This window comes from Otolemur garnettii, unplaced genomic scaffold, assembly GCF_000181295.1.
Source record: "Otolemur garnettii isolate 467f Iridium unplaced genomic scaffold, OtoGar3 scaffold00042, whole genome shotgun sequence".
Classification (NCBI taxonomy): Eukaryota; Metazoa; Chordata; class Mammalia; order Primates; family Galagidae; genus Otolemur; species Otolemur garnettii.
Genome location: NW_003852437.1, coordinates 2,978,789 through 2,988,004, shown reverse-complemented (window position 1 = coordinate 2,988,004; position 9,216 = coordinate 2,978,789). Strand labels below are relative to the sequence as shown.

Sequence of the window (9,216 nt, the reverse complement as noted above, 5' to 3'; positions counted from 1 at the left end):
CTTGCCTCAGCCTCCTAAGTAGCTGGGACTATAGGCGCCCACCGAAATGTCCCACTATTTTTAGACAAGGTCTTGCTCTACCTCAGGCTGGTCTTGAATTCCTGAGATCAAGCAATTCCCCACCCTGGCCCCTCAGGGTGCTAGGATTATAAGTCGTGAACCAGCATGCCCAGGCCCCCAGTTGGGGGCACTCAAGCCGTTAGTACTAGTTCACATGTTTGTGTTCACCTTTAACAGTGATATGCTATGAAATAACTTAGCATATCATCAGTCATTTAAAAGGGAGGACTGCTTTTGCATGGTGTCTGGCTGTGTAAACTACTGATGAAAGAACACAGTATTCAGCCATGCCTCCAACCCTAATTTTGTGTTCAAAGAGACCTTTGGAAAAGTTGAGTAACTTGTCATGTCTGCATAGCTACTAAGCTGCCGTGTCTTAAACACTTCCCTCCTGGTATATTTAAGGCTGTTTCTATCACACAGTGCTCCAAGTCAGGGGTGCACAGGGCGATTGCTCAAATTCAGTGTCAAATAGTGCCCAATAATGAAAATAAAATGGGGATACCGTGAGCTGTGCTTGTCTCTGGCTTTGCCTAATTATGTCAGGATAGCAAAGGAAGGCTTGCTTCCGAAGCCCAGGTGTACTAAATTAGACAAAAAATAGAAATCTGGGACTGAATCTGTCTTTCTTTGGTAGTCTGCACGTTCTTTATTCTCTAATGACTAGTCCCTGGGCAGCTGGCTGTGCAGGACCAGAGCAATGATTGCCTGATGCCAGGTTTCCAGTAATATCTTTGACTTGACATGGACCTGCTCCCCACAGGACCCCTCATCAGCAAGCTGTCAGTGAACATTGTTCAAGAACAAGAGGGGGTTGGGAGTAGGAAAATCTGCATATAATAGAAAAACAAAACTAACATACAGTAGATAGGAATTTATCACTTAACTCTTGAGTGTACTTAGCCAGTCAATGATAGAACCCCACTCTAAAACGAGCCATTCCTGAGCAGAAAACGTGCTCACGACTCTACGGACTTCATGATAGATACCATTTTAACACTTCCCAAATCTTTTTAAGACATATGAACAAAGCACATCTCAACCCAGTTACTTTCAGCCTGCATTGCTGCCAAATGAGGATTGTAATGAAATGAAAGGCTAGAAGCCTTTAGTTAGAAACAATCTTGGTCACCCCTTTACATCAGTAGCAGCGCTTCTGTCCTCGTCTAGCACAGTTTGTTTCAGAAGGACATAGATATATTTGTCCTAATTCCTAAAATAAGACATCAGGAGGACAGGTGATCTATGCAGCACATCTTTGTGTCATAACAAAGCCTTGTTCAGGCTTTGTACATTGTATTTGCACATGTGAATGTCACATATTTTTGATTGAATGTTTTTCAGTGATTGTACAGTTTCGATTATTTGTTTGTCTCTCTTCCAATGTGCAGAGTCCAAACAGAGCAAGTTGTGCTTGACACCCAGTGGTGTTCAAGAATTGTTGCTAAAGAAGTAAACATATAAGTAAATAAAAAATTTTATACTGTGCTTTTCCAGCAATGTGTTTAGCAAATTGTAGTCAATTAAAAACATTCTGAAGCCAAAGAGCAGCCATGCTACAAATGAGTGAATAAATGTTAAGCCTTGTTATTTCTGTTATTTTCTAGGTATTTGACTTCTAGAGTCCAACTACCCAAGTTTGATACAAGGGGCTTTCACAACTTCAAAGTCCCCTATGGCAAAGGCCAGCTCTTTAGCTGGTTATACCAAACTTCTTCCTTGTGCTCATTCACAAGTGACTTCCTGCAAGAGAAGAATATTATGTGGCATGTTGCAAATGCGAGACATCTGAGCATGCCTCCAACAGAACCTGGAGCAGGGCTGGACCTTTAATAAATCGATAAAATCCTTTGCTGAAATACATGCTTGCAATGCCATTTAGTTTTTGCATAAGCAAAGTAGTATGCTTAAATCCGATCCAAACTTAGCCAGTTTTCAGGAATTATGTGGGGATAGATGGAAAAAAAAAACGAGGAAGCAAACAGATAAATCCATATTGTGAGATACTTTACAGGAAACTGACTTCTGACTTAGTTTCATCAATAAGGTAAGGGCATAAAAATAAAAAGGTGAAGGATGTTGTTCTAGATTAAAATGCCTTCATGATAAGAACCACTTTATGTTATAACATTACAATGAAAGGAAATATATAAATCTTTTAAAAGACCATTTTTGGATAATTGGAGAAATTTTAAAATGGACAAGATATATCATGATATCAAAAGTTATTTTCAATTGTTATCTAAGTCAGTTTGAGTTTCTTTAGCAATGTTTTATAGACTGGGTGGCTTAAACAAGTATTTATTTCAAAACAGTTTTGGAGGCTGAGAAGTCCAGGATTAAGGTTCTGGCAAATCCAGTGTCTGGTGAGGGTCCACTTCCTGGTTTACAGACATGCTGGTATCCTCGCTTGGTGGAAGGACAGCCAGGTAGCTGCTCAGCCTCCGCTTATAAGCACACTAAGTTCACTCATGACCTCTGTGACCTAATTACCTCGTAAAGGTCTTACCTCCAAATACCATCACATTGAGGTCAGGACTTCAACATTTAAAGGTTGGGAGAAGGGGTTACACATTCAGTCTATTGTAGTTGTGTTAGGGTGATAATGGTACTGTGGTTATACAAATAAATATTCGTATAGTTTTAGAGATGTACACTGAAGTACTTTTTGATAAAATGATATATTGTTTAGAATGCACATTAAAATACCTCAAAAGTAAAACTTTTAAAAGAAACCAAAGAGGAAATTCTGATAAGTGTTGAATGTGGATGATGAGTATATGGTGGATTATCATACTACTCTCTCTACATTTCACATAGAGGTATTTTAACAGTAATGAAAGGTGCACAGTGAAACCTGAGTTCAGAGTTATAGCGCTCCCTGAAGCTAATCTGTAACAGCCTGTATAGCCTATGGCTAGGAGGAGTGAGAGTTATAGGAAACACCTGTAATGGAACACCTTGGTGAACAGGGCATGGAGAGAGATTTGGTTCTAACAAGCATGAGTGAGCTCGCGAGATGAGAGCAGCGGTGAATTGGCAGTCTCTACACCTGTGGGGTTAAGCGGCATGAGCTCAGCCTTATATTAGGCTGGAGGAGAGGGCAGTCGGGAGCGTGTGCACTCTATCACGGACACGCTTACTCTGACTCTGTCTCCTCTCCTGCCTGCAGAACGCCAGCCAGCAGGGCGTCTCTGCTGAAGATTACCAAGCTCTGCTAAAGACTAAGAGCTATCTGTTCTAAGAAGACCTTTACTCTCTCTAAGATACTCTGTCTCTCTCTCTCCAGCTAAAGTAGATAGCCCTCAAGCACCTAAGAGAAACTGTTCCTGAGCAAGGGAGCTTAGCGGTCCGCGTCCGGAACCTGCCTAAGCTGGGCCCGAGACCTGGCCAGTCCTGGGCCCTGACACGTGGTGTCAGAAGCGGGATAGTGAACGCCACTGACAAATGATGCTTTGAGCAGGATTCAGTGAACATGGACCGAGGGGGAAATAAGCTTTAGCAAAATAAGAAAAAGAGAATAGAAATACTTAGAGGGAAAAGAAATATCTAAGAAAGACAGCCAACAGCAAGCCTTTCTCATTTGCTTTTTCCTCTTTCCTACGTTTTCTCTTTCCAAATTCTAACTACTACTTCTGTGGGGAAAAAGCCCTTAAAATCCTTTAGTCTCTTCCGTGAAGCGGCTAGAGAAAAACAGAAAAAAGCTTCTAAGAGGGAAAGAGAAAGGCTAGACCTAGGAGATAAGAATCTTTAGTAAACAAGCCTTTAGCCTCAGGGGTGAGAAAAGCCTTGGTAAAAGAGAAAAAGTTCAGGAACAGGTTGCAAGAGTTTACTAAGGTAGGGAAGAAAACTTCTAACTGCCTTCCCCTAATGCCTTCGCCCAATGCCAGCAGGAAGTAGCTTTTGAGAGACCGACGCCCGATTCCCTTTTTGGCAGTTAAGAGTTCTGTTTAAAAAGAAAAGAGGTAGATTGAGGCTGGTGAAGAAATAGTGGAAGTAAAGTTTTGTAAAACAAGACTCCAGAGTAAAAAGAAACAGCTAAAGGTTCTAAGAATTGAAAGGGAAAGATTGTAAAAAGTAAAAGGCCAAAAGAAAAAAACCAGTAGAGAAAAATCATGGCAAATGAGATACAGTAGTTGAAATACAGTTGAGATCAGATGAATCTTCTAGTAGAAGCAGGTAAATGCTATATTGACATGACAACTCAAATTGGGCAGCTGGAAGATCAGAGGGTAAATCCCCCAGTTAACATCAAGTGCCATAAATGTGGGAAGCTAGACCATAAGGGAAAAGAGTTTAAAAGAGAAAAGAACATTGAATGCTAAAGAAAAGGAACAAAGAGCATGTAAACCTCCAGGTGTATATCCCAAGTGTAAAAACTTGCACTGGGCAAACAAATGCCATTATCAACTTGATAGAAGATAGAACAGCTTTATTGTAGGGAAATTATCAGTTGGGCTAGAATCGGGACCCACTGGTAAATCAAAGAAAAAAGTTTAATATTTTCATTTCAAACCATTCTCAGAAGAAAGTCTAGTTGAATTCTATGCCGTGGGAGCACTCTGCCAGCTTGGTTAGACCTGTGGTGCCTTAGTGTAAAACGGGAAATTAAACCAGACCAATGGATGACAATGGAGAATAATTAGATTAAATATGTTTGTGGAATATTAGGTTATCCTGTGTGGTGAAGGAGTAACCGACCTCTCATCAGTGTCTGTGCACTATAACCGGGTCCAGCTAAGGAGACTGGACACGGCCCAAAGGGGAAGTGTCACTGGGAAGCAAGTGAAGCCTTGGGAAGATTATGAGAGGTGAGAACAAAGGGAGGGAAGAGTACAAGTTAAACCACCTCTGTGCTAGGAAACTCCATTTGAAAAAAAGTCTGGAATCAACAAAAATTTCGCTGGAAATGCAGCTTGAAAGCAGGAAAAACTCTGCTATCAAGGAATTGTGAAGGGTGGTACTTTCTGGACCACGAGTAACAGTTCCATGAGAGGAACTGCCAAGTGTGGAACCATTAATCCACGAGTAACAGTCTTTTGCGATCTGTGAAGGGTGGATTTCAGTACCTCGAGTAGCAAAACCTTTGGAATAGCGAGAGAAAAATCCTCTGCTTACAAAGATTGCAAGGAAAGCGTTAATTTTTGTTCGTCCATTAAGTAAATATCAAAAGTTCCTACAGTTAAAGTAAATGATAAATTCTATCAGGAAAGATTTCAGTTTTCTCCATTTAAAGAGACCTTTAAGGGAATTAACATCACAATCATTTTTCTCTAGCAGTGGCTAATAGTTTACTTCTGTATTGGGCTTCCTCGCTTAAAGAGCCCATACCTGGAATTCTGAACTCTGATAATTACCATCTTTTGCCTAGAAAGAAAAGGGCTAGATAACAGGAAGAACCGCCCTTACCATATTAAAAATTGTGTTTCTATATAAAAAAGGGGGGAAATGTAACAGCCCGTATAGCTTATGGCTAGGAGGAGTGAGTTATAAGAAATACCTGTAATGGAACACCTTAGTGAAAAGGGCCTGGAGAGCGATTTGGTTCTAACAAGCATGAGTGAGCTCGCGAGATGAGAGCAGTGGTGAATTGGCAGTCTCTACACCTGTGGTGCTGAGAGGCACGAGCTCAGCCTTACATTAGGCTGGAGGAGAAGGCAGTCAAGAGGCATGCGCATTCTATCACGGATCCACTTTGACTCTGTCTCTTCTCCTGCCTGCAGAATGCCAGCCAGCAGGGCGTCTCTGCTGAAGATGACCAAGCTCTACTAAAGACTAAGAGCTATCTGTTCTAAGAAGACCTTGACTCTCTCTAAGATACTCTATCTCTCGCTCTCCAGCTAAAGTAGATAGCCCTCAAGCACCTATGAGAAACTGTTCCTGAGCAAAAGTAGCTTAGTGGTCCGTGTCCAGAACCTACCTAAGCTGGGCCCGAGACCTGGCCAGTCCTGGCCAGTCCCCTGACAAGTGGTGTCAGAAGCAGATAGTGAATGCCACTGGTGCTGTGAGCAGGATTCAGTGAATGTGGACTGAGAGGGAAATAAGCTTTAGCAAATAAAAAGAAATATATTTAGAGGGAAAAGAAATCTAAGAAAGACAACCAACAACAGGCCTTTCTCATTTGCTTTTTTCCTCTTTTCTACGTTTTCTTTCCAAATTCTAACTACTTCTGTGGGGAAAAAGCCGGTAAAAGCCTTTAGCCTTTTCTGTGAAGCAGCTGGAGAAAAAGCAGGAAAAAAAGCCTTCAGACAAGAGGGAAAGAGAAAAGACAGAACTAGGAGATAAGAACCTTTTAGCAAACAAGTATTTAGCCTTGGTGAGAAAAGCCTTCAGTAAAACAGCAAAGAGAAAAGGTTGGGAATAGGTTGCAAGAGTTTATTAAGTTAGGGAAGAGAACTTCTAACTGCCTTCCTCTAATACCTTCCCCCAATGCCAGCAAGAAGTAGCCTTTGAGAGACGGACACCGGAATCCCTTTTTGGCAGTTAAGAGTTATGTTTAAAAAAAGTGAGGTAGTTTGAGGCTGGTGAAGAAATAGTGGAAGTAAAGTTTTATAAAACAGACTCCAGAGTAAACAGCTAAAGAACGTCTGTCTCTTTAAGGCAGTCAAAGGTTCTAAGAATTGAAAGGGGAAAGACTGTAAAAAGTAGAAGGCCGAAAGAAAAATCATGGAAAATGATATAGCAGTTGTGAAGTATCAGGTGAAACAGCTTAAAGATGAAATTAAGATCATGGCAGCTGATATAAAACAGTTGAGAGATCAGATGAATAATCTTATAGAAGCAGGTAAATGCTATATTGACATCTCAAATTGGGCAGCTGGAAGATCAGAGTGTAAATCCCCCAGTTAACATCAAATGCCATAAGTGTGGGAAGCTAGGCCAGAATCAGGACCCACTGGTAAATGAAAGAAAGTTTAATACTTTCATTTCAAACCATTCTCAGAAAAAACTGTAGAATTCAATTCTATGCCATGGGAGCACTCTGCCAGCTTGGTTAGACCTGTGGCGCCTTAGTGTAAAACAGGAAATGAAGCTAGACTGATGGATGATGGAGAATAATTACATTAAATGTTTGTGGAATATTAGGTTATCCTGCGTGGTGAAGGGGTAACCCACCTCTCCTCAGCATCTGTGTACCATAACCAGGTCCAGCTAAGGAGACTGGACACGGCCTAAAGGGGAAAGAGAAAGTGAAGCCTTTGAGAGATTATGAGAGGAGACCAAGGGGAGGGAAGAGTAAGAGTTAAACCACTTTTGTGTTAGAGAACTCCATTTGAAAAGAGTCTGGAATCAATTAGCAAAAATTTCACTGGAAAAGCAGCTTAAAAGCAGGAAAAACTCTGCTATAGAGGAATTGTGAAGGGTGGTACCTTTTGAACCTTGAGTAATAGTTCCACAAGAGGAACTTCCAAGTGTGGAACCATTAATCCGCGAGTAACAGTCTTTTGTGATCTGTGAAGGGTGGATTTAGTCGGACCTCGAATAGCAAAACTTTTGGAATAATGAGAGAGTTCTTGCTAGCAAAGATTGCAAGGAAAGCATTATCTTTTGTTCATCCATAAAAATTTGCATAAAGAAATGGTAAATTCTCAGTTGAGATTTTTGTTTTCTCAACTTAAGACTTTTGAGGGTATTTGCATTACAATCACGGTTTTCCCCCAGCAGCTGCTAATAGTTTACATCTGTATTGGGCTTCCTCATTTAAAGAGCCCATACCTGGAATTCTGAACTCTGATAATTACCATCTTTTGCCTAGAAAGAAAAGGGCTAGATAACAGAAGGAACTGCCCTTACCACAAAAGTTACTTTGTTTGTATGTAAAAAGGGGGGGAAATTGTAGTAGCCCGTATAGCTTATGGCGAGGAGTGAGAGTTATAAGAAATACCTGTAATGGAACACCTTGGTGAAAAGGGCATGGAGAGAGATTTAGTTCTAACAAGCATGAGAGAGCTCATGAAATGAGAATATTGGTGAATTGGCAGTCTCTACACCTGTGGTGTTGAGCGGTATGAGCTCAGCCATATATTAGGCTGGAGGAGAAGGCAGTCGGGAGCATGTGCATTCTGTCTCCTCCTCTGCCTGCAGAACGCCAGCGCGGCATCTCTGCTGAAGATTGCCAAGCTCTGCTAAAGACTAAGATCTATCTGTTTTAAGAAGACTGCTTTATTCTCTCTAAGATGCTCTCCTCCTCACCCTCTCTCTCCAGATAAAGTAGAAAGCCCTCAAGCACCTAAGAGAAACTGTTCCTGAGCAAGGTAGCTTAGCAGTCTGCGTCTGGAACCTATCTAAGCCAGGCTGAGACCTGGCCAGTCCTGGGCCCTGACAAGTGGTGTCAGAAGCAGATCCTGACACTAATCAACTTCATCAGAGCTTATTATGCCTTAAGAACTATTTTATGAACAATCCAAGTACCCATCAATTCATGGATTCACAAAACCTGAGATATGTATACCATGGAGTACTACTCAACCATAAAAGGGACGAATTAATGTCTTTGGGAGCAATTGGGATAGAATTAGAGACCATTATCCTAAGTGAAATATCTCAAGAATGAAAACACTGCATGTACTCGAATAAGTTGGAACTAACTGATGGGCACACTTGGGCACAGAAAAGTGTCATTGGAAATCAAGCAGAGAAGAACTGGGAGGAAGGGAGGAGCAAAAATCTACTTAACAGACACAACGAACACCATTCCAGTGATAGGCACACTCGTAGCCCTGATTCAAGCATTACAAAAGCTATCCATGTAACAAACATTTGTACCTCCTTAGTATCTTAAAATAATTATTCCATGTATCAAACGTAACCATATGGGTATATCTGAGAATGATTTTTTTTTCAAAGTGAATGAAATAGTATTACCCAGTGACAAATATTTTCAGAGGGGAAAACATATTTTTCTCAAGTTGAAAATGATACAACCTTAAATTAAAGGTCAATGCAAAAGTAAGAGATTGTATTATCAAAATATAGCAGATACAAAATGACTCTCAGAATGAACTTCCACAGCTTGGAAGCCAAAATGATAAAGATGAAGCTAATATTCTCATTTACCTTTCTCTTCTCTGCTGTTTTCTTCCAAGGCAACAAGAACCACTACAAATTATTTTGATTGTCATTATTAAGAGTATTTTCTAGAAAGAAGGGCAACAG

General features: G+C 40.8%; 1 non-coding gene across 1 annotated transcript; it reads right to left on the bottom strand.

Moving 5' to 3' along the window:
- Positions 1–216: 216 nt before the first annotated feature.
- On the bottom strand, positions 217–351 carry LOC111725515. Its single transcript, XR_002773564.1, has one exon. It is a non-coding gene; the product is annotated as a small nucleolar RNA SNORA15 (small nucleolar RNA).
- Positions 352–9,216: the final 8,865 nt, after the last annotated feature.